Source organism: Rhinolophus sinicus, linkage group LG04 (assembly GCF_036562045.2).
Source record: "Rhinolophus sinicus isolate RSC01 linkage group LG04, ASM3656204v1, whole genome shotgun sequence".
NCBI lineage: Eukaryota > Metazoa > Chordata > Mammalia > Chiroptera > Rhinolophidae > Rhinolophus > Rhinolophus sinicus.
Window position 1 is genome coordinate 115,626,628 of NC_133754.1, and position 26,645 is coordinate 115,653,272.

At 40.8% G+C, this 26,645-nt stretch overlaps 1 long non-coding RNA gene and 1 pseudogene across 2 annotated transcripts in view; one reads left to right on the top strand and one right to left on the bottom strand.

Moving 5' to 3' along the window:
• Positions 1-26,645, top strand: part of LOC141571106 (uncharacterized) — a 240,509-nt gene that overhangs the window by 38,110 nt on the left and 175,754 nt on the right. Inside the window, exons 3-4 of one of the 2 annotated variants that reach the window (XR_012495676.1) lie at positions 13,556-13,741; positions 18,279-22,684. The exons of the other annotated variant lie outside the window; for it this stretch is intronic. This is a non-coding gene — a long non-coding RNA (uncharacterized LOC141571106). Of the gene's footprint in view, positions 1-13,555; positions 13,742-18,278; positions 22,685-26,645 lie in introns of those variants that run through there. 2 annotated transcript variants of the gene reach the window in all.
• On the bottom strand, positions 2,318-2,696 carry LOC141571321 (small ribosomal subunit protein eS24 pseudogene; annotated as a pseudogene).

Genomic DNA, 26,645 nt, shown 5'->3' on the forward strand with positions numbered 1-26,645 from the left:
GCACGGATACAGTTCACACTGGAGCATTTTCATTGAAAAGTGTGACACGGGTTGTTTTTTGCATCCTAGTGCTCAGGGTCACATCCAGTGGCTGTCCAGGAGTGTGTGACAGTGATGCTGATGGGAGTGGGACCCACTTCCCAGGGTATCCTGGTTCTTAGTGCACAGGCAGCATGTCTGGGGCAGCTTCTTGAGCAGAGGGTCCAGGACGGGAGACACAGAATCCTGAATACTGGACACGACTCTGATCTTTTGTCAGAAACTGACAGTGCATGACAACTGAAAGCTGAGATGCAGGGATTGTTCACTCACTTTATTCCTCATTCTTCTTGGCTTATTGCTAGCTCATTCTCAAGGCTCCCGGAAGGCAGAAGGCAGAAGTGGGAAGAGAGGAACTCCCAATGTGGTTTCCCTCCTTCTTTATTAGTGGTTGTATTAAAAAGTATTGTGGTGGGGAGACTAATGGTAGGAATAGACGGATGTTGGATAGTTTTGGGTTCCAATTATCTCTCTACCTTCATTCCCTCTATGATTTACTGCTAGTACCAATGAATACCTTTCCATACGTGAAGGTTAGGGCTTATAGCCTTGAATTATATATTTAGTGTGGAAAATTTACATTAATTCGTTTTCATTTCCAGTTAAATTGATGAGGAGATGGGCCACTCAGTGTTATTCCACTTTGATTTTTGCTGAGGCTCTTTAAATGTGCTCTGCATTGACTGATAGATAAATCGTATCAAACATTCACTATGTGCCTACTATGCACCAATCCCTGAGCAGAGATACAGGGTGACCCAGCCAAATGCAATGCTGCCTTCACAGACTTTAATCAGAAGGACAGAAAATTACCAAATAATTAGGATACAGTGTAGTAAATAGTCTGATAAGGGAAATGCTACATGCCCCAGAGCATGTAGGACAGACCTTGGGGGGATGAAAGGAGATATTATGGAGGAACTGACTTCTGAGTTGAGACCTAAAGATGAATGGAGTTAACCAAGAGAAGGGGTGGGGAGAGACCAGTGTTCTAAGCAGAGGGACCAGCCTGACCAACACTTCATAATTCATTTCTACTGTGCATATATATTTACAAGTCACAAGTGAGAAAGAACTTCTCTTATAAAAATCGTCTTGGAAGATGATTGTTAACAGACCTCCTGTCAAGTAGAATTTCATTTATCTCCCTCTTACAGCACGTGCCCATTCGACTTTGTGTTATGACGATCTCAGTGCATCTCCAAAGGATCTCTGCTGGCTCTGGACGGCCCTAATTCTCTTTGTGTCTTTCACAAAGGGGCGTTTTGCACCTGGGTTTATTGCATGTTGAATCAAAGAATACACAGATTCAGGACACATTGGAATCAAGTCTACATCCTGAAACCAGTAGCAAAGGAGTGTGTGATCTCAACTCTTTGGTACTATGTGGATTGGCCAGTGGCCTTCTGACTTCTCTGAAGATTCTGGTTCTTGGCCACTCTACTCAGATCTGCCATCCTTCTTTCCGTCAGACTGAGCAGGCTCAGCTTGGGATGGGCACGTGGACCTATTCCCTCAAATATCTCACTGTAGCTACTTTCAAGTTGTTATGATTGTGGGCCCATACACACATAGCTCATTCAACAAGTATTTTAGTACCATTCATTCCAACACAATTGAGAGTTTTCTATGCTGAGGCTCTGTGGTAGGTGCTTACAATATAAGGATGAATAAGACAGGACCTCTGCCCTAAAATTGCTAGCAAGTATTATATGTCAAGGGTCCAACTGAGCTAGAGATGGTGGGGGTGGGGTGGGATGGAGTGGATGGGAAATCCCAGCCTGTCATTTTGGGCAGCAGTTCTTCACAACACAGAAAGGGAACATGGACTTTATTCAGGAACTTCTGAAATAATTTCAACAGGAAATAGGACCTGGCTCCATGGGAGATTATAAACTTCCCCCAACTTCCTCTCTTGTTAGTTGGGATGAAGCTATTTATAGTCTTTCACACTGAGTTCTTTTTGGGTTCTGGACTGGGTGCGGCTGAGGTCATTTGTAAGACTCACATCCATTTGGTAGACTGGTTCTCTCTTTAGTGAAAGAATCAATGTGCCTCTGTGATACTGTGATACAATAAGAGATACATATTTGGTTTTTGTCCCCAGATCCTGGCACAGAGCTTCTAAAACTTGTAATTTTCTGAGTGAGGGGGATGATAAGAGCATCTTTTTTTTTTTTTTAAGTTCTTAGTTTATTTGTCCTCTCATGAAAAATCTGGTCAATCACCACAAAGTCACTGATGAATCTTTTACTCCTTCTGTCATCTAATCTCCACATCACTTTTTGCCAGCACCAACATTAGGTTTGCAGTCCCCCTAACTTTCTTCATTCTATTCTTGCGTTCCTTTCACTGTTTTCTTGAGGCAAGACAGGCCATGTCTTGCAAGTCTATGTTTGGGTTCATTTTTCTTTGCGTAATCCAAGGAATCATAAATCACGCCAAAGCCAGTTGTCTTGCCACCACCGAAATGGGTTCTGAATCCAAATACAAAGATGACATCTGGTGTGGTCTTATACATTTTGGCTAGTTTTTCCTGAATTTCTGTCTTAGGTATTGTTGCCTTCCCAGGGTGAAGGACATCGATGACCATGTTTCCATTGAAGTCGTCTATTGGTCATGAACTTCCTAGTCCGAATAGTTACTATGTCATTCATGATGGCGGCGGACCTTCAAGCAGCCAGGGAGGAAAAACGATAAGAGCATCTTTTGGTATATTAACCTAAGGTTAAAAAGTCAAAATGAGTAGCAACAGCAACAAGCACTTATTTGGGATCAAAGAATTGCGATTAGGGGAACATAGGTTCTGGCAGAAACCCAAATAATGTCCCGATTACAGGATGAAAGCAAGGGGTTTTTTATGAGGAAAAGGAAAGGAATAATTACATGAAAAAATTCCTATGTGCTTATAAACTGACCTCACCACACAAACCAGTTCATGCTTAATCCATCAGAGCAAACTGCATCCATTTGTTCAACAAATAATGGTGCAAACTTGCTGATTTGAAACAGGATGGTAATAGAACAAGTTCGAACACCACACACAGCATGTGCCCTTTTTACCGAGATCCAGCCACTTTTCTTGGATAAATAATTCTTGGATCATTATAAGCCTTTAGTTAATTTATAGAGCTCTGAAAATTTTTATTTGGACATGTGTTTTTTTTATTTTTAATTTTTTAGGAACCTTCTGTTTTCCATAGTGGTTGCACTGCTTTTCATTCCCACCAATGGTGCACAAGGGTTCTCTTTTCAACACATCCTTGCCACCCTTGCTGTTTGTTGACTTATTGACAAAGTAACTTTTTTTTTTTTTAAAAGATTTTATTGGGGAAGGGGAACAGGACTTTATTGGAGAACAGTGTGTACTTCCAGCACTTTTTCCAAGTCAAGTTGTTGTCCTTTCAATCTTAGTTGTGGAGGGTGCAGCTCAGTTCCAGGTTCGGTTGCCGTTGTTAGTTGCAGGGGGCACAGCCCACTGTCCCTTGTGGGAGTCGAGGAATCGAAACAGCAACCTTGTGGTTGAGAGCCCACGCTCCAACCAACTGAGCCATCCAGAAGTTCAGCAGCAGCTCAGCTCAAGGTGCCATGTTCAATCTTAGTTGCAGGGAACAGAGCCCACCATCCCTTGCGGGAGTCGAGGAATCGATCTGGCAACCTTGTGGTTGAGAGCCCACTGGCCCATGTGGGAATCGAACGGACAGCCTTCAGCGTTAGAAACACGGAGCTCCAACCGCCTGAGCCACCGGGCTGGCCCTGGACATGAGTTTTTTTTTGCCAACTTTCTCATTGCTTTTATGGAGGAATGGATTTTTGGAGGTTCTCACTCCACCATTCTCCAAGGCCTTCACTCCAGTCCCTTCATTTATATTTTGTTCACTTATTAGCATTAAACTAATGCTAATAAGTGTGCATACACCTGTGCATACATGGGACAGTGACACTGTGTGGCTGCCTGGCATGCTTGGCCTGCAGCAATGAGTGTCTGAGCACCTGCCGTTTCAGTGGGAACTTTTCTTAACCTGGAGAGGAGCCAACAGTTAAAGCCTGGAAGGAGAGCAAAGGGAATACCAGTAGCTGACAACAGTGGTCGCAGGTGTAGAGTTTCTGGGTAAGCGCTGAATGCAGTGGCTCCAACTTATGACATTCAAAAACATTCCATAGCTGCAGATCACTTTCGTTTGATTTCACAGTAGAAAAATACATCAGACTGTTAAAGTTCTTATCCAGACTTTTTTTTCAGTTAAGTTTATTGGCGTGACAATGGTTAACAAAATTATACAGGCTTCAAGTGTACAATTCTATAACACATCATCTATACATTCCTTGTTCTGTTTTTAATGTGAATTTGGAGGCTTATGCTTAGCGATAGAGGATCCACTGATGCTTTCTCAAGTTTTTTCCCAGGACCTGCTCTCTTCTCTGCCCTGCTCTTCACTGACCATGGCCGAGGCTCCAGCAGTGATCTTGTCCCCATCTTCTCTTTCAAGACCCGAGTCCAGAGTAGTGAATTCAGACAGTGTCATTGTGACCTGGGAAATACTTATATAGATGACTAGTTTTTGAATTTATTAACTTCAAAGGATCAAATGAGAGAGGCTAGACCAACAGATAGTAGTTGGTGTAAGAAGGCTAATTTGAGTGCAAAATATGGAGTTATTTCCGACAATAGAAGCTCTAACTCTAACTCACTAGTCCTCTCTTCTGTTTTCCTCATTTTCCCTGGTGGAGTGAATTTTTCTTTCTGTAGCACTCGATACACTTTTGCCTTCCACCACCTTCTCATTTCATTATAGGCATTTATTTACATGTCTGTCTACCTAGTGCTTCTCAACCAGGGGTGATTTTGTCCCCCAAGTGACATTTGCTAATGTTTGAAATATTTTTGTTTGGCACCTCTGTAGAGGGGAGTGCTACTGATATCCAGAGATTAGAAGATATGGATATTACCCAAACCTTCCAAAGTACAGAACAGCTCCCCGCAACAAAGAATTATCCCTCCCCAAATGTCAGTAGCGCTGAGGTTGATAGGCCCTGCTCTAGTCCATGAGATTTGAGGGCAGGAAGCTTGTAGCTAGGCATATAAGACATAATAATAAATGTAAACACGTTGGTTGGTTACAGAATAGAGTCTGTTCATTTCTTATTCTTTGCAGTTGCAACCAGTGGTTTGAGGGCTGGAAATTATGTATTTAAATCTTTTGTTTTCTAGGTTACTCACTGAAAGGGAAATCTGGAAAGATCAAACAATTCGTTTATTCTTATGAATAAATGTCAGAAAGGCATGAAAAAAGCTTACCTGAGGGGGCACTGAGGGCAAGCTGGGAAATGAAATCCATACAACATTTCTTTAGCAAGGCATCAATCAGTCTTACCTTAGCTGGTGGGGCTGGCAGGCCTCAGTCGTCAGCAAAGGCACAGTCTTTTATCTGAGTCTGTTTTACTCTTCAGTGTGGCTTTTGGAGATAGACTTGATTTACTGCTCTCTATTCTGGACAGAATCTCAGGATAGCACAATATGGAGAGACGGAGAGCCAGACAGCCCAGGCACAGATGGCAGAGGGATGGGAGGGACACTGAATGGAAGAGAAACTTTCTGCATCCCATTTATTCCTATGTGAAAAGATGCCATGCTCTTGCGCTTTGGAGCAAAAAGATAAAGAGCATGGAGGAAGAGACAGCTCGACTCCCCAGATTCCTAGGCAGTAGACATCTCTGCTTTTGCAGAAAAAACAAGCACAGGCCTGGTAACACATGCCTGCATCCTGCACCTATCAGTGTCCTGTTGAATATGTGTATACACAAAGCAAAAGCACAGGCTTAAGAAATGTTTGTTGAAGGGACTTGTGCATAAAGGAATTAATGAATACATGGTTTATGAAGAGATGTGGGCTTTAGTATCAATCCAAGTAGTAATTTGTATTATATACCTAGCATTTTCTGTTACAGTTTGTAATATATATATATATTTTAGGGGGGGAGTGCCTTTTTCTGTGATGTTGATCAAAAATGTCTGGTTCTCAAACATTGTGAGCACAAGTTGAAAATGTAAATTTCTGATTTCTGATTCAGGAGATCTGGCAAAGCAGAAATAATTTTTAACAAGAATTTTAGGTATCCTGGAGGAAGGTAGTCCATAAAGTGTTAGAACAATATTTTAAGTTTGATGAATTAATTATTTGTTAGAAGTTATCAAAATGTACATGATGCATAATTGTCATGGTTCCTGTGCTGCTAGTGAGAGGAGTTTTTCATATATTTTGTGTGTTTTTGTGTGTGTGAGAACTGACACTGCTGAGGTGGAGGGAATTATTCCTCACTTTCCCCAAGTCTTCTTAGGACTCTTATTAGATGCTCCTTTGCGCAATATAGCTGCACCCCTCCCACATCTTGGGGTGCAGAGTAGTCCAACTTTGCAGTGGTTTCTGTCCACCTCTGCTACCATCTGGGAGCACATGGGATTGAATGAAACTCACCCCCTGGTGAAAATCAAACTAAAGACAGATTTCATGGAAGCAGTCTTTAATTCTGCTTCCAAGTATCTCTGCCTCAAACAGAATCAGTGAGGGCTTTTATTTGCAAATGAAAGAATGCACTCTATGCAATCAAAGCACAAAAGGGATTTATTAAAGAATATAAGGAAATTCACAGAATCTTCAGGTGAATGGTGTCATGCGGGAGACCCTGCTCGCTCCGCCATTTGTCATGCGGGGCAGCCTGCGGGGTCTCTAGTCCCGCTCCCCCCATAAGAACGCAGGATATGGCTAGGACAAAAAGGAACACCCACAGAGCCATAGGTAGGTCATACCACTATAGTCTCGCTGGTGGCACTATAGTCTCACTGGAGGCTGGAGTCACATAACCTGCAACCTGCTGTCCGCTTGTCTGCCTGCCAACCAACCAACTCCACTCTTGACTCGACTCTCGACTCACTCTCTCGACTCGACTCTCCAACCAGCGCAGCCACGGCAGTTATATCAGTGGCTAATTGGCTAACTGGTTACAGCTGTCGGTCAATCAGCCACAGCTGATGACCATCCACTACCCGAGTCAGCACCCCTCCATGTGAGGCCGAGAGCCTGGAAACTGCTCTCTGTGACTCTGTCCCCACAGATGGGATGCCCTGAAGTCAGGAACAATGCTCAAACACACTTGGGATCTGCTCCAGGCATGGTCTGCTGCCACGGCTGTGGGAACAGACATAGCAGCTCATCCTTCTGGTGCCAGGACAGGACACTAGAACCCCCGTGTCCTCTGCACTCCAAACAGGACACTTCCTTTGCCACACTGCAAAAGCACTGAGTCCATGTGGCTCCTGCTTCTGCATGTTTCTCTCATCTCCCTTCAAAGCTTGTTTCACGCAGGTGCACGTGATTATGGACTCTACTAAGTCACACGCCTGTGCAGTGGTATGTTGAAGCTAGCTCAAATCAGCTTATGAGACCTGACTGTTAAGTTTCAAGGACTTTATAGGCCAGTTTTTAAACTGTTGGTAACTTGAAATAGGCATAGTAGGAGTGTTCACACCATAGAAATTGGCAAATGCTACAAATCGGGGCTTTTTACCTCCCTGGAAAGCGGATTGTGAAACATCTACCATGACATCATTGCAAAGGATGCTGGGTATTTTAGTCTCACATCTTTTTAGGGAAGGTGGACCCCATGATATGTGAAATTCTGTGGATACATAGGAATACTATTTAAAATACGAGTATGCTGTATAGCCACTAAAATAGCAAACCGTTCATTTCAGGCTTTCCTCTAAACGACTCCCTCATTAAACTGTCTTTTGATGTCTGATAACGTAGAGTGAGATAGAACTGCAAATGTTCTTCAGGTTATAACTAGAATTTACAGCCTTGTCTCTTCCATTGGACACCCTGCCAAGCAACTCTGTTTTCCCTGAAATAGCTCCCACTGTTTATTAAAAGACGAAAGGGAAACATGTGGCCTTTTGAAACATGAATGTGAAGCACTGGGTTGTGACCATTCCGAGTACAGTACTCTCCTAGGTTTGGGTCTCCAGGAATTATTCCCAGAAGGGAAGTAGAGAGAATAAATTCCGAAGATCAAATAATGTTGGAAATGTGCACACAGCAATTATGGGAGAGATGTAGCAAGGGGCACCTCCATTCCTAAAAAGAGCACAGAAAGGAAGAAACTAATTGGCAGGCTCAGAAATGGGAAATCCTATCGATATAAGATGCTCTCCATGGGGAATGAAGAAATCGGGCAGGCTGGGCTGTGAAAGTAGAAGGACCACTGGAGGAATTAGTAAAGGGGGAGAAGGTGCAGACCCAGTGCCCTCTTTCCCTCCCACGTTCTTATCTTCTCTAGGCACGGGGAAGCGTCCCGGAACTTAAGGGAAGGCAGGAGTTCTAGCCTTGCCCAGGACAGAGAGCTCATCTTGACAGACCAGACCTGCAGCCGGGCTGCCCCCACTTCAGTTCTTCTCCTACACAAGCATTCCAGGAGTGTTAGCCCTGCTGTGGATGCAAAGAGTAGTGGCCAGGCTGCATGGATGCCTAACCTGGGGTGGCAGGGATGTTTCTGGAGCCTAGGAGTAGAGACGCAGTCCTAGGTTCCAAGCACAGTGTTTGGAGATGTTTTGTGAAGGACACATAGGTAGTCTTCTCTCAGCCGTAAAAGATGCTCCCTCAGTGACAGCAGTGGCAGCAGCTGCTGTGATGTGTACAGACTGCTCAACTCAGTTGGTGCTGCAGGGGGCCTTGAGCATCAGTGGGGAGCTCCTGCTGGGTAATAGTCACTTCACCCGCTGCATATTAAAATAACAAAAATGGCACTGATCATAAAAGTAATATGTGTTTTTGTGGAAAATTTAAAAAATATTGAGAAGTATGAAGAAAAAATTTTTAATTAGTATTATCTTGGCTTTTCCTTTCAGTCTTTTCTCCTATGTATTTATATTTGGTATGTTGTCAAGGTCATATTATATGTTGTGTAGGTATATATTTTTCTTAACCTCATATCATAAGTATTTCTCTATGTCATTATGTTTTTTCATAGCCATTTAAAATAATTGCATGATATGCCATTATCCATATATTTATATACATCTATCTGAATATCTGTCTATCATCTATCTGTCTCTATCTTCTATCTATCTATCTATCTATCTATCTATCTATCTATCTATCTATCTATCTAATGCATTATAAATAAGACTGGGATAAACATCGATCTGTGGACATTTCTGATTATTTCTTTAAGTTAGATTTCTAGGATAGAAATAACATTAATAAGTATTTTAAAGTCTGTTGATATGGCTTCCTCAACTGACTTCCCAAGTTATCATCTAGTTTGATATGTTGGGTACACCCTAATGTTGTAGTTAAGTGTGAAGAAGTTGATTTACATTCTGACCCTGCCACTTCCAGCTCTCTCATTTGGGCCTCTAACTCTCTTTTCCTCATCTGTAATGTGGGGCTAGCAATGCCTGCTTTACAGGTTTGTTGTACGGGTTAAATAAAAGAACACATGCCAAGCCTTTGGCGCAGGACCTGGCCCTTGGCGAGTGTACTGGGCACTTCACATACCATCACATACGCTCTTGGCCTCACCTCTGATGCTGACATATGGTGCAGGTGCATCCTGAAATCTCCTTACCATTCTCTGCTCAGAGCTTCTCTGTGTGGGCACTCCTGTGTATGCAACTCAGAAGTGCAAGAGATTTAATGTCCTGTGAGTCAGCCCTTGACCACTAGAAGGCAGTCCATGGGTGAATCCTGCCCCCTTTCTTCCCTGGGTCCTGAGAAACACTTTGCAAACTAGATCCTATGGGATGGAGTGAGCAATGGCCCAGAGTGGTGGTCGGTTCTATCCTGCAACCTGGGATTGGCTTTCCTGGCTCCCAAGCCACTCCCATCTTCCACACTCCTGCTCCCTTGGGTCCCATTCCTAAATCAACCAGCATGTGAGCCTTTGTCTCAGGCTCTGCTTCTGGGGGAACCCAGGCTAAGACAGTAACCATCAATAAATGTTAGCTTTTATTAATGTTACTGCTAATATTTTGTATTTCCTTCATCTAATATATATTCTGCAGGAATTTTAGTTACCTACCAAATATTTCTCAGGCTTCCTTGAAATCTCCATTCTGTTCCTTGTAGAAGCACCAGCTTTTGGTATTTCTGCCACTCTTGGCCTTCTCTACATCACTAGCCTGCGCTACTCCAGCCTTCCCTGGTCTGCTTCTGCCCAAATGGTGAACACACAGGCTCTCCCAACCCTACCCCTTTTATTTCCCAGGCACCCTTAACTCAGGGCTTTGTACGTCACAGAGATGCATGTGGAAGACCCACAGGCTACTCTGACTTCATCAAATAAGGACGCTTCCCTTTTTCTTGGAAAAAAGAATGAACACTTTTTTTTTGGCTGTTAAGTAAATAATACTAAAATCTGTGTGTCCTTTCCCAGAAGATATATCATGCATTTTTTAATAAGGAAAGAGAGCCAATATCAGTTTCTGTAGGCAAAGGAGACAGTGATGTATTTCCCACCTTTGAGAGGATTGCTCAAGAGAACAGGCTTTTGTTCTCATTTTCACATAAGTTACCCCAGATCCATCCCCGACGTTCTCATCACTCCCCTGGGCTTTTATTGTAACTTCATCATTTCCTGACTGGCTGACTGGAACCATGTTAGAACTACCTGTCCCCTCTACACTTCCACCAGAGTTGTCCTCCTCAAACACAAGTATGATTTTGTACTTTGTAGCTTAAAGACCTATCTATGAGTCCTTATCATCCAGATAGTGAATGGAACCTTTAGGATCCTTTATTTCCCAGCATATCTTTTTCCATTCTTCTCCTCACCCTGCACCGAAGCCGCAATTCTCAGCATCAGCATCATTTGTGAACTTGTGAGAAATGCAGATTCGTGGGCCCACTTCAGACCTGTTCAGTCAGAAGCTCTGGAGTGAGGCCCAGCGATCTGTGCTTTAACAAACTCTCCATTACTAAAGGTTGAGGACTACTCACCTAAGCAAAGCAGGAATGGCCTTGACACCCTATCTGGAAATTCCTATTCATCCTTCAGGAGTCAATTTGGTCATCACCTCTTCCATGAAGCCTTCTCTGCCTTCACCTGACAGCGTTTACCATGCCCTCCTCAGTGCCCACAAGACATGTCTGCTGTGTGAAGTTAAAGACACTCTTGCAATTATTGCAATTTACTTGTCCATCTCACTGATTGGACTACGAGATTGGAGGAATAGAGACTCTAAAAGCTTGTTTTAATTTCTCTCCTCTGTGTACACACGTGCACACACACACACACACACACACACACACACACACACTATAGCTTTCATAGAGAAGGAGATCAACGGATAGAGTAGGAAGCCACTGTTAAAGTTCATCAGCCATTTCCACCAAGTGGGATCTCTTCTGATGATGCCCCACCATGAGGTGGTGTAGCCAATTTTTCCTCAGATGTCAACGGAATAGATCCATCCTTAGCTCTTGAGAAAAGGGGGCCTATTGTCAGAAAATGGTCAGTTCCTGGCATTATAGATAAGTAATTCCCTGTTTGCTCTCTGACCCTGACTCTTTTTTAAATAGATCAGTTGAAGCTGTAGTTGATTATTTTCTCTTCAGTCTTAGGGCTACGAAGACTCTTTTTTTTTTTTTTTAAACTTTTACTTTTTTTAAGTGTGTTTTTCCAGGACCCATCAGCTCCAAGTCAAGTAGTTGTTTCAATCTAGTTGTGGAGGGCACAGTTCACAGTGGCCCATGTGGGGATAGAACCGGCAACCTTGTTGTTAAGAACACTGAGCTCTAATCAACTGAGCTAACTGGCTGCCCCAAAGACTCTTTACCTTTTAAAACCTAAGCCACTTAAAGAACTTTGAAGTTGCCTGTTTAGGTACACTGGTTTTTATATAATCTGGGAATGGACCCATGACTCTCTCCTATCTGTCTGTGCTCTAGGAGTTAGTCTTGGACTAAGAGGACTCAATCTACTGTGGACTCAGAAAAGGGGTGGGGGTCGAAGGAGAGCCAGGGCAGATGGAGGAGCAAAGACCCTGCCTCTACCCTCCTCTCACAATGTCTCCACAGCTATAAAGAGGTTGGGTAGTAGCTTCCAGTGTTGGCAACCTGGCGAGAGGTTTGCTGTGTCTATGTGGAGAGAGCGATTGTAAAGATTTCTTAGTAGGGTAATGGGCCAGGTCTCACTATATTTCCTTTATCTAGGTATCCCCAGTGGCTAGGACAGTACCCAGGATATAGGCATACCTTGGAGATTACAGGTTCAGTTCCAGACCAACGCAATCAAGAGAATATCGCTATAAAGCCAGCCACACATTTTTGGTTTCCCAGTGCACGTGAAAGTTATGTTTACACTATATTGTAGTCTATTAAGTGTGCAATAGCATTATGTCTGAAAAACAATGTACATACCTTAATTACAAATACTTCATTGCTAAAGTATGCTAACCATCTAAGCCTTCAGTGAGTTGTAATCTTTTTGCTGGTCAAGGGTCTTATAAAAAACACAGTATCTGTGAAGCACAATAAAGCAAAGCACAATAAAATGAGGTATGTCTGTACAGCAAGTTCAAAATAAATCATGGTCGAACTTTCACAATTGTGAATTCCAGGGTTTGTGGGCACTATACTACATAAAGTCATTTACCTTTTTCCTACAGTTTGGATTGGATCCTAGACTTTTTGAAAGGTCTCAATTTAAAAAGAGAGATGCAAGCAGCCTGCAGCTGCATTACAATTTTTCTCCAGGCCAGAAGCTTTCCTATAAACCATTTGATGAAATGGCAGATGGCAAAGTTACAACCTTTGCAGCTCTAAGACTTAATAGAGACCATGATCAACTACAGTAATGGACTATCTTGTAATCCAAATTGATGCTTTTATTGTGCTCTGATGGGCTTGTCACTTGTTCTGCCTCTTTGTTAATTATGACAAAAGTTGCTATAATTATACATATTGAACAAATATATCTTTGGCCAATATCCTTCAGATATAATTTGTGTAACTGAATACCCTATTTTGGGTATTGCTTTAAGAACTAAAAAAGGAGAAAGAGACGACTCTGACAAATCCTGCGCATTTCTGAATAAGTGTGAATTGGGTTATAATAGGCTGAAATGAGAGAAGTAGAATATGCTGGAATACTTTACATTCAGCAGAGCTCACCTGGGTCCTGGCAGTGAGGAATTCTGGGAAACAGATTCTCTCCAGTGAGATTCTTGATTTATACCCATAACAGCCCGATTAAGGATGTGGCAGTGGGCTGTTATGATTATCAGCTCAGCTTCTTCAGGCTGCAGTGATAGACCCCAAGGACCACACATTCCATTTCTGTGTGCTGCTGCCTGGATGTGGGCCCTGCACATGTATGACGAGTGAATGGCTGCTTCCCCCCTGCCCCCCAATCACGGAAGGTACCCGAGATTAACAGAAAAGCCTGCCTTTTGCAGGTATTATAATCAGGAAGACGAAAGTTTCTTCTGTAATGCAGTTTTTGCTTCTGCTTCTAGGATGCTACAATTGGAAGTCCTGCACAGAGGATGGGACATGAATAATGGTGGCACGCAGCATTAGTACAACGCTCCATTCATCACTGCCAAGGGCAAATGGGTAACTCTCAAAACCATCCTGGAAGGCGGGAAAGGGAGAAGAAGTGCGAGCCCTTTGAAATCGTGATTTAACATTCAGCAAAGGATGTGAGTCTCCACGTTAGAAGGGGCCACATATTTTGAACTTTAGCATATATAATGATATTTATAATGTGACCTTTATGTGGAGCTGATTAATCACACAATTGACATGGGGATATTTTCCAAGCAGGCATTTGATTTCATGCATATGTGCTCCCTGTTCATTGAGGGCCATCTACACTACCAACCCGGTTTCAACGTGGGGTAGAAACCGGCTTCAGACTCATCATTCACAGAAAACTGATTTCTTATTACAGGTGCCCTCCTTTAATGGTGACATGATTACATCACGTCAGTGATTTGAGGTTTGTAGAGTATCTGATTTTTACTTCCCAGCTAGTACAACATATTCTGAAGAAGAATAGAGGATTGGAGCTCTCTGGTTCAGGTCAGAATAAATGTGAAAGGCTTGACTTTGGAAAGGATAAAGCCAATTTAATTTAAATGAGGTCCTTAGCCAGTGACAGGGAGTTGAAATAGTACCTAGTCTCCCAGAAGAGGCTGGCATGACCTTTGTGCCCTAATCAGGCTTCCTTGGGCTCAGGTGGACCTAAAGAGCAGTGGAATATAACAGGAAAAATCAAAGAAGAAGTTATGTCCCAGAGTCTGGCTCAGCACTGCAGGGCAGGGAATGAGTGGGGCAGGGGTGGGGTGGGGACAGACAGGGAAGCTGTGACAAGCGGTTTACCTGCTGACCCAGGGCAGATCCTATGTCCGTGGGCCACGGGATCAGGTCCAGGTACCACCTTGAAATCCCAAGCTGCTGCTATACTTTCTGTTCCTGCCACATCAGACCTGGGGCTGTATGTAAATGGGTCATCAGGTGTTTCCTTTGGGAAGGGCTGGGGAAGGCAAAATCAGAGAAACAAGCAGGGACCAACCGCTTGTGAAGTTTTTCCTGGAAGGGTCTGTCATAGAATAATGTCCTAGAAACTAGAAGGAAGGGCTGCTCTGATCAACTGACCAGGGACTGGAGAAGATGCCTGTGAGTCCAGGAGCAGGGGATGGGAAAAGGATGGAAAATGGCAGAAAGTGAGTTCTCCAACCCTGCCACTGATCACAGTACAGGACGCATCCCCAGACGGGTTTACTTTGCTGAGAGTGTCTCTGTACTTCTGGGCTGGCACAGCTGAGCTCCAGCTCTGTCCCGAGTCTAGGATCTCCAGTTCTGCAGAGGCACACTAGCCTAATCGAGCTTGGCCATCTTCTGTGACCAACTCAACAGGAGAGTCTAGAAGATAGCTAAGCTACCAAATGTACCAGTGTATTCTTTTTATTTTGGTTTCCTTGAGCCGAGAGGATTAAAATGGTAAGAAAGCTCAGAGTGGCAACACTCTGAAGGTAAACTGAGGATAGTAAAAGCCTCCCCACTTTCCAAGAAGTACTGTTTCTCTTTGTTGCTCACTGAGACCTGGGAGCTACTCTTTCCAAGGGGAATGGACCATTTGGTTTCTGTTGGTTCTGTGTTGTGGGAGTCAGCCCCTGTTGGAGCTGAAGCTCGATACAAAGCCACAGTGAGCTGAGTTGCGCTTGCTGTTCCTTAGACTTCACCTGATAGTACCTTGTTTGGAGAGAATTATAAATGAAAGGGAAACATTCCCACTGGCCAGAAACTTGGCTTAGAAGTGCTCATTTGGGGAAGCTCTTTTTTGCTGTTTAAATAAATCTACTGATATAAATCAGTATTTGTGACTATGAGAGCAGACCAAGTAAACAAAGCCGACATATTTATTGTGAACGGCAAACGCCTTGGAGGTTCTCTGTGGGAATCGAGGAGTGGGAGAGAGCTCATCATTTTCTGCACAAAGAAAACGAACTGTTTCATTCGTTTAGTTACAAAGACATTTTTCTTTAAAAGTAGTTATTACTGAAATCTTGCCAGATTTGTGCCTCTTACAGGCACATGAAGCATCAAGAACATGAGGTACAAGCAACGGCATTAGGATTAGCTCTCACCTTATCTCCACCATCTGGAGGAAACTATTGAAAAGGAGAAAAGCAGCTACTGACAAAATGTTCTCCTGTTGGACAGAAATCATCTCACAGAACATGAACATCAGACGAGGGCATTCTGTGACTATGGAGAAGTGAGAGAAAAATAAAATGAGAGAACTTGGTAATTTATCTACGTCAGCACAGACTAACACAAACCACAAGCATATCAAACATCCTCCTATTTCAGCTCATGAATGACTGTCACAGCTCCCCTGGATCCTCTGTCCCTTTCTCCTTCCTTCATCCCTGTCTTTCCCTTTCCTCCTCCTCCCATCTCTTTTTTCCTTCTTGCCCTCTACCACCTCCTCCTTTTTCTCCTCTTCTTTGTTACATGGCTCACCAGTATTTCTTTAATGATTGATTTATTTTTTTCCCTTTCACATGAACAGTAATTGTGGGTCACGCAATTCTTTCCTTGATACTCTGTTCGTCTTGCTGCTTTGTCTTCTGAAGTACTGTTTTGGGAAAGAAGTCTCATGCCTAGTCTGATATTTTTTTTCTTTGAATATACATCTTAAAATAATTTCAATCTTAAAAATTATGTAAAATCTCTCTTGGAAAATCCATCAGTTTGCTTCTTGAATAAATTGTAGAGTCAGTCGAAATATTGCTGTAACTTCTAAGAAAAGATAAAATACATTATTTCAAATGCTGCATAATTAAAAGTCTAATCCTTGCTAACACTGTCAGTATTTTAAAGTTTAGTTACTGTAATGGGTATGTCATGGTATCGCATTGTGATTTTAATTTGCATTTTTCTGACTAATGATATTCAGCATCTTCTCATATGCTCATTGACCATTCCTATAACTTCTTTTGTGAAATGTTCTTTTAACTATTTTGCCTATTTTTGCTGTATTGGTTTTCTTCTTATTGAGTTGTAAGAGTTACTTTTATATTTGGATGCAGTCTTTTAGCAAATATCTGCTTCACTTTATGAAACTGAACTGGATATTGTAGCCAAACATATGGGTGTGACTTAATTAAGAACTTTATGTAATTCCAATCTGTGATATGCATTCCAATATAAGGTATTGGTACCATATCAAAAGATTGGCATGTGAATGAGCAATTGCATATTTTAATCTGAAGTATACGTGTACTAGTTTCCTATTGCTGCTGTGATGAAGTACACAACACAGTGATTTAAAACAGCACACATTTATTACCTTGAAAGGTCTGTAGGTCAAAAGTCTGAAATAGGTCTCCCCGGGCCAAAATCAAAATGTCAGTAGGGTGCTTTTCTTCTGGAGACTCTGGGGGAGAGACCGTTTCCTTGCTTTTTCCATCTTTTCGAGGACTCCTGCACCCGTTGGCTTGTGGCTTCATTCCTCCGTCTTCAAAGACAGCAACATCAGGCTGAATTCTTCTTATGTTTTCATCTCTCTGGTTGTTCTTCTTTTGCCTCCCTTTTCCATTTTTAAGGAACCTCGTGCTTACACTGAGTACAACAGGATAATCAAGGATAATCTTCCTGTGTTAAGATCATTGGATGAACAACCTTAATTACATCTTCAATCTTAATTCCTTTTGTCATGTAACATAACATATTCACAAGTTCTGGGAATTAGGAGGTGGACATTTTTGGAACACCACTGTTTTGCTTATCATGATATATATTGTTAATTCATAAGATTTCCCCATATTTCTGTCTTTTTTGATTAACCCACGAACTTCTGGTCCCAAATGTGTCAGATAAGAGGACTTTTACAGTGTTGGAGGGAGTTTGACAATTTAACAGATAACACTGACAACTACCTTTGATGTAGATAATTACCCCATATAGGTGAGCACCTTGGGATGGAGAAAAGTTATTGTTCAGTATCCCTCACCTGGAAAGTGGCAGGCCCAGACTTGAACCTCGCTTCTGTGATTTCTCTGGCCATACTTTCTGATCCCCCTACTCAGGGGAGCTATAGTATGAAATGAAAGCTATCATATTTAGAATATTTATTAGAGGATGGTTTTAAAGTAGATCATGCAGAACACAGTGAATCATGGCAGAGACAAGGTATAGAGAACATTGGTCATTTTTACTGAACTCTGGTGGAAAAGACATTGCATGACCGGCATCAAGCAGTACACTCCCTGAGGGCCAAAGGCAATGAGGACTTAGGGACGGGGTCAGGAGGAGCATGTTTCATGAGCAGTGACGGACAACTACAACTTCCTTTACTACAACGGATGAGTGCCATCGGCTGGGAAGTGGTGCTGCTGAGGAAGGCTGAGCCTAAGAATTTCTTACCACATCTCATAGTCCTCATTGAATATTCAGGTTCTGGTGGCCTAGGAATGGTGGTTTACAGTATAGTTTGGGGTTATATTGGTATGTGATAGATGAAAGATCTAAATGACAAAAAAGAATTAGAGCAACAAATCCAGGCCTACACACTTCTGATCACTCACTAAGGCAGCTATACCACAAGTCTTATCAATGGAAACTAAGTGCAGTGCACGTGCATTTTATAGAAAGCGCCAATGGAGAACAGAACAGACGTCCAGTGGTCTCCTTCCTTCTTGTTAAAAGACTTGGATCTCTTTATTCCAGACTTATACCTTCTATGGAACAGAGGAATCATCTCCAGGAGCTCCTGGTTCCCGTGTTAGAAGGGTTGAACTGCCTGATCAGACTGCAGGTTACAGTGGAGCGTCCTCATCCTCCGAGGCACCGGGAGGCCGAACGGCATTGTTAGGTAGAAGTTAGAATATGTAGGAGAAGGAGGAGCGATGGGAGGGGGTCTATAGTGCCCACAGGAAAAGCTCGTAACTAGCTTTGATTAACTGCCTCCAGCCATGTATCTGTTTCTACAACAACAGATGACAAGAGGTGGTCTTGAGCAAGATAAGGATCTGAGTCAACAGAGCGTCACCCATCTTAGGAGGTCCCCCTTCTACCCCCAGTGGAAGAGCATGCACCACCTTTTCCCACCAAATCAATGTCACTCCCTAACCCCACCCAGCAAACTGTAAGTCCTCCAGACAAGAGCTCTCTCGCCCTTTTTTTTTGCACCAGCTCTCTCACCCACACGTTCTCTCTCCCTCTCTCCCTCTCCTCCCCCACCCCGCCCCCATCTCAGCTAGGCCCATTCTCTTGCCTGAGAACCTATCACTAATAAACCCTGCTTGCATATTAATCAGCTTGCTGACCTTTGATGCTTCATTGCGTCGGCAAGAAGAACAGCCTCCCGTAACAGCATGACTTGCCCTCCTCACTTTTGAGCAGTTTATCTACTGAGTACCTGAATGTCTCGTGGGTGGGAGAGGGGGCCGAGTCAATGCCAGAGGCCAGGAGACGAGAAAATGACTCAGTTTCTCAGAGGAGTATTGATCTGCACTAGAAGCAACATATGCACTGTTATAGTTACGAGGAAATTAATTATGTAAAAGAAGACTATGTAAGATACTATCAATGTGTAAAAAACTGAAGGTAAACAGAAGAAATGAAAAATAAGGCTCTCTTTATGAAGACTAACTGAAAAACAGTACTTTAAGAATTTAATTTCTTAGCTACTGCTGTCTTTGTTTCTTTCTCTCATTCTCCCTTCCTCTCATTTTTTCCTTCATTTTCACCACTCTAGTGATTGGCTATTATTATGAGAAAATGCAGGCTGCAAAGAAGCCCCTCAAACCTTGAACAAATTATTGTAGTGTTCAGTTAGTAATGCTGAGCAGTTTACTTGTTTTTCACATTAAATAGTCTACTGTCTAGGATCACTGAACCAGAGCAAATAGACCAGACACATGGTTAAAATGTTAGTGTAACAGCAACAGAAGCTATCAAATACAATTTCTGATTGCCAAGGAGACTGCATGTTTCAAGGTTTCATTCTGTTTCTTGGAATTAAAGCTACAGTCTCTTTGCTCTGATATTTCCCAGAACTTTTGCCTGTGCTCACGGGTCCAGTGGCAAAGGGGAGATGCGTGCACTATATTCTCTTGTTCATTTCTTGGATTTTTAAAAAGTGCCACCCAAAAGCTCCTTGTTTCACCCCTCAAAACCAAAACCAAGAAACACCCAAAAGCTCACTTGCAAACTGATTCATGCAAATTACTATTTCCTTTTGGCTTCCTACTATTTTAGCAGACATTTGCAGATAGATGTGTTTGGATCTCAATTTGGACCATTGGTTATTAATAAAACATTCATCATGCTCACATGCATATGGATTTCTGACCATTTTGGTTTACTGTTGAAACAAAAGGCTGCCCTTGAATTAGAGGCTTCTTATGAAATATTAAAGCTGTGTTAATGACTTTTCACTTAATTACTTTTCACATGGGCCAGGTTTGGTTTACGGTTTGGTAAATGTCATGAGTACTAGTTATAGTGATTTTGAATGACCCTCCATGGTTCTCTGAATTTGGGCAGGACCCATCTGGCCATTTGAAGATTTCAGCATGTGGGTCATTACATATCCAGCAATCACTTGGTAGATTCCAGCTATTCCCAGTGTTTGTACCACTCAAGGGCTCTGGTTTTCCAATAGTCTTTGCAGTTGGCATTGAGTCTCAGAGCAGATGTTTTCTTCTTTATCCTTGATGCATGTGAGGTAGGAAGATCAGGGTAAATCTGGCTTTCTGTGTGAATCAACATGGTCTTTAGTCCAGAGGAAAAGGAGAAGCACTTCCAGAAAGCAATGCAGAATCCCCACAGTGTAAAGCTCATTTTATTAAGTGAAAAATGACTATGTTCGCTCTTATATCCAAATGATAATAAAAAGGGATGATGTGGTCTCAGCAGAGGAAGGTTGGTGTCTTGGAGACGTTTGGTTTGTTTCAGTTTATGAGTTACCTATGCATGGATCAGAGTGCATCACTCATAGACCATTATTCTTGGTATTTGGGATCTCTTGATACCAAGACCACAAGGAGTGCTTTTAAGATAGAGCCTAAAAATATTCACTTGCTGATTTATAATTAACAATAAAGTGTTACTACATTTTGAGAGTCTCCCAGTGCTATGACACAAGGTTCTCCTATGGCCTGCAGTCACTTGTGTTATACTAGTCTCACATCTTATATACAAATGGACCATCTGCATGTTTTATTTAGCTATTCCAGTGTTTCTGTGAGGGAGCTAGAGCAGGTGGTACTATTCTCCTATGGTAAATGAGAAAATTCAGAGTCTGTCATGACCTTTGAAGGCTCTGAGATTTTACCCTGTGTGTAAGCTATCAAGCTGGCATGTTACTGTTCTCTGGATGCTGCTGGCACAAGACATAAAACTCCTAGGTCAGAGACAAAGGCGGCAGCATAGTACAGAGCTTGAGCATGATGTTGGGCCCATTACCCCATGGCCTCCAGCCCCTGAGGGGTGACACAGATGGGCCTAGATGGATGCTGCACATGCAGTGGGTTGTGCTATGGAAGAGGGATCTGTTGTTTTTATAGCAAGCAGTAAGCAAACCAGCTCTTGGTCTGGGTGGAGAGGTTACCTTATCTTTCAAGGTTGCTTCTTGCACAAACACCCCTGAGAAATGGCCCCCCCATAAAGAGCCATCAGGGTCTTCCATTCTTGGCACAGCCAGTAAGAACGTAGGGTGTTCAGAGCCCATGGGGATTGCCTTTCCTAACAGATCAGCTTCGACTAAGTGATGTTTTCAGGCTTTCCAGGTTAGTAAGTGGCAAAGCTAAAGCTCAAATCCAGGTTCTCTGATGCTAACTTCAGTACTTTTTCATTAATGTTAATTAATGTTAATGTTAATGTCACTAATGTTAATGCTTATAGTAATACCAAAATGAATAGTAAATAATTTATGGATTATTAACCTTATACCAGAGATTGCAGGTGCTAATTTACATGCATTATCACTAAATCTTGTCACATCCCTGGAAAGTAGGTACTGTGTTCTCCTATAAAAACTAAAAAAAAGGCCCATTTAACTACATTTCCTATGTTCACACAGGTAGAAAATGGTAGACCCCAAAGCTCATGAAGCCCAGACAGTTTCTTTTGTAGATATAATTTACGAGAAATTCTGTATATCCAAACTATCTCCTTCATAGCTTTGCCAATCTTTGAAACCTTCACTGTTAGCGATTTGGTCTGTTGATTTAAGAATCTGTTTCTTGTTAAAAACCGAAGTTCTTTGGAAGGGGTAACAATGTCGTGTCAGTCATTTTATACTTGAGAACAAACAAGTTGGAAAGGTTTTTTCATGTTTGTAAACGTTGATGGAGTTGAGGACAGAGAGAACATGAGGACACAGGTGTTTGTTTGGAAAGAGAAGGCTATGACAAAGGGAGAGGTTAAGGATTGAAAGAAGGTTGGGCCAAAAATAGGAACATTGTCCAACTCAGTGTTTGGTCAGTGTGGATCATGCTTCAATTTGTTGTACTTAATGGCTGAATATCGAACACGAAGAAGTCACATCGTGCTGAAAATAATCAGAACATAGCTGATTCTGACTGTCTCAAAATTCTACTTACGTAAAGATAGTTTTGTAGTCCCCGAGAGTGTGGGCTTTGGAGCCAGAGGGTCTGATTTTTTTTTTTAATTAAAATTTATTGGACTGACAATTGTTAATAAAGTGACATAGATTTCTGGTGTACAATTCTGTAATACATCATGTGTTCACCACCCAGAGTCAATTCTCTTTGGGTCTGAGTTTAATTGTAACTCGTCCATTTCTTAGTGTGTGATCTTATGTATTTTACTAAACACTGGGCCTCAGTTTCTTTGTTTGTGAAATTGGAATAATAATAGGATTGTTATGAAGATTAAATAACTTAATAGAGTTAGAGCACTTAGAAGAAAATGTGACATTTAGTAAGCCCTTAATAAATATAAACTATTATTGTAAATTCTTATTTAGCCCACTTAAAATTCTTTTTGGAATGAGAGCTAATATATAAAATAAGAATATTTAAAAAAATATAACTTCCCTTAATTTATTATAATGTTAATACTCTTCCTCTTTTATGATTTTCAACTTACATGAAATTCCAGAAATAACTGACAAATGCTCAATTAGGTTTAATCGATTGTAATCTATTTACATAAAATAATTTTTCCTTGAATAAATTATAACTAATTTATGAATAAAACTCATTGTATTTTTTTTGGTTACAAAAGCAATTGCTTTCTTGATTTAACATTTGGGAGTTCCTATTTTGTATCAGTATTGTGTTGGTTTCTGACGGAAGGAACCACTATGAAGACAATATGGCTCCTCTACAAGGAGCCCACAGTCCAGTAGAAAATATTGAGAGATGAACAGATTAGTTTTTTAAAAAATAAGAAAAGTCTAAGAGACATGAAAACATAAAGAAAGAAAGAAAAAAAAATCACACCTCCCCAAAGTAACTTTTCACATATTGATTTTTTTCTTTTTATCATATACATGTATTTTTTAACATATACTTATGTGTGACTTTTATACTGCTTTTTTCTTAACTTTATATTGTATTCATTTACTCATATCATTAAATAATTTTAGAAAACATGATTTTAATGGCTGGTATTATATCATATGCACATATTACAATTCATTTTATTGTCACTCCCCTTGTTGTATATGTAGGTTTCTAGTTTTTCACTAGACTATAGGTAGAACTTGGTAAATATCTTCTATATAAATCTTTGTGTGAATCTCTGATGTTTTCTGCAGTATAATAACTCTTTAAATTAAGTAAAAATGATATACAAATATCAAGAAGGGGGATTAATACTTTAAAGATTTGTAATAGAGGTTGCCAAATTCCTTGTAGAAAGTGTGGATCAACTTACCCTATCAATAATATAAGCAAATATAAATTGGGCTGCATGCTCAGTACTACTTTCATTTCATTTTTTGCTAATTTTATAAGTAAAATTGACATCATAGTTTTAATTTTCATTTCTTTGGTCACTAGAGTGAATTTTTTATTTGTATTTTTATTTCAGTTATTTGAATAAAATTGAGGGTTTTATACCATTTTCGGCCCTTTGTCTTCTTTTGTGAATTTCCTGTTAATGTTCTTTGTCAATCTTTTTATTGTCATATTCATATTTTTCATACTGAAATTTATGTAGTAAGAACTGTCAAACTTTGCTATACGATGTATGGAAAAGTTCCTCCCCATTTTGTTTTCTCTAGTCTGCAGAGGGAAGAGAGAACAAATCTAGAGGGAAGCACTTGGGAGACAATGTGAAGTCTCTGAGAAAGATACAAGGAATGCCTATAAATGTAGCTGGTATTCTTTTGTTAAAAAGATTTTTGTTGAAAAGTGTAACTAACATACAACATTATATCAGTTTCAGGTGTACACTATAGTTATTCACATTTATATACCTAAAGAAGTGATCACCATGAGTCCAGCAACCATTTGACATCGTACAATGCTATCACAATATTTATTGACTATATTCCCCATGCTGTACATCACATCCCCATGACTAATTTGTTTTATACCTGGAGATTTGAACCTCTTATTTCATTTATGTTCCCCCCTTTTTAATTTTTTGATTACAGTTAACATTCAATATTATTTTGTATCAATTTCAGGTGTACATCATAGTGATGAGACATTTGTGTAATTTAAGAAGTGATCCCCCTGACTAGTCTAGTACCCACCTGGCACTCTACATAGCTATTACCATATTATTCACTATATTCCCTATGCTTTACTTTACACCCCCATGACTATTCTTAACTACCAATTTGTACTTCTTAAACTCTTCACCTTTTTCACCCTGACCCCTTCCCCTCTCCCATCTATCACCCCAATAAATCTAGTACCCATCTGACACCATATATAGTTATTACAATATTATTGACTATATTCCTTATGCTATACCCTACATTTCCATAACTACTGTGTAACAACCAATGTGTATTTCTTAATCCCTTTCCATTTTTCACTGACCCCCACAACCCTCCTATCTGGCAACCATCAAAATGTTCTGTGTATCTATGACTTTGTTTCTGTTTTGTTTGTTTATTTTCTTTTTCAGATTCCACATATAAATGAAATCATATTGCATCTGTCTTTCTTTGTCTGACATACGTGTACTCCACTCAGCACAATCCTCCAGGTCCATCCATGCGGTGGCAGACGGCAAGAACCTATGCCCTTCGATGACCAGCAATATTTCATTTTATATGTGTGTGTGTATATATATATATAACATAAATATATAAAAACATAAATATATAAAAAATAAAAAATAAAATATATAAATATATATAAAATAAAAATAAAATATATAAATATATAAAAATATATATATATATATAAAATAAAAATAAAATAATATAAAAAATAAAATAATATAAATATATATAACCTCCTCTTTATCCATTCATCTATTGATGAAGACCCAGGCTGCCTCCATATCTTGGTTATTGTAAACAATGCTGCAATGAACTATGGATGCACATGTCTCCTCGAAATAGCATTTTGGGTTTCTTCAGATAAATACACAGAAGTGGAATTACTGGGTCCTTCTTTGTCTCTTGTTATAGCCTTTGTTTTAAAGTTTTGTCTCATATAAGTATTGCTACCCCAGCTTGTTTTTCGTTTCCATTTCCATTTCCATGAAATAACTTTTTCCATCTCTTTACTTTCAGTCTTTGTGTGTCTTTCAATCTGAAGTGAGTTTATTGTAGGTAGCATATATAAGGGTTTTGTTTTCTTATCCATTCAGCCACCCTGTTTTTGATTGAAGCATTTGGTTCATTTACATTGAAAGTAATTGTTGATAGATATATAGCTATTGCCATTTTATTCATATTTTTGAGCTTTTTTTTTTTCAATTTTAAAGAAATCCCTTTAACATTCCTGGAATACTGATTTGGTGATGACAAAGTCCTTTAGCTTTTTCTTGTCTGGGAAGCTCTTTATCTGTCCTTCGATTTTAAATGTTAGCTTTGCTGGGTAGAGTAGTCTTGGTTGTAGGTCCTTGCTTTTCATCACTTTGAATATTTCCTGCCAGTCCCTTCTGGCTTGCAGTTTCTGCTGAGAAATCAGCTACTAATCTTATGAGAGGTCCCTTATAAGTTACTGGTTGCCTTTCTCTTGCTGCTTTTAGGGTTCTCTCTTTGTTTTTAACCTTTGCCATTTTAATTACAGTGTGTCTTGGCGAGGGCCTGTTTGGGTTCATCTTGTTTGAGACTTTGCACTTCCTGGGCTTGTATATCCATTTCCTTCACCAGATTAGGGACATTTTCAGTCATTATTTCTTCAAACACATTCTCAATCCCTTGCTTTCTCTCTTCTCCTGGTATTCCTATGATGATGCAAATGTTGTTATGCTTGGTGGTGTCCCAATGGTCTCTTAAACTGTCCTCATTGTTTTGGATTATTTTTTCCTTTTGCTGTTATGATTGGGTGTTTTATGCTACTTTGTCTTCCAAATCGTTGATTCGCTCCTCTGCTTCATCTAGTCTGCTGGTGATTCCTTCTAGTGCATTCTTCATTTCAGTTATTGTATTCTTCTCTTCTGTGGCTCTTTTTTATGGTTTTTATGTCTTTTTATTATGCTTGCTATCTCTTTGTTGGAGTTCTCATTAAGTTCCTTGAGCAGCCTTATAACCATTGTTTTGAACTCTGTATCTGGTAGGTTGCTTGCCCCCATTTCATTTAGTTCTTTTTCTGGAGTTTTCTCATATCTTTCCATTTGAGACACATTTCTTTGTTTCTTTATTTTAGCTGCCTCTCTGTGTTTGTTTCTATGTTTTAGGTAGATCTGCTACGTCTCCCAGTCTTGGCCAGGTAGCCTTATGTAGTAGGTGCCCTGTGGGGCCCAGTGACACAGTCTCCCAGTCACATGTGCTGGGTGCTCCAGGAATGTCCCATCTGTGGATAGTGTGTGCCCTCCTGTTTTAGTTGAGCTTTGATTGCTATTGGCATGTAAGTGGGTGGAATTTACTCTCAGGCTGACTGGCTGTGAGGTTTGGCCATGTCCACAGCTTATGGGTTGTTGTGTGTGTGA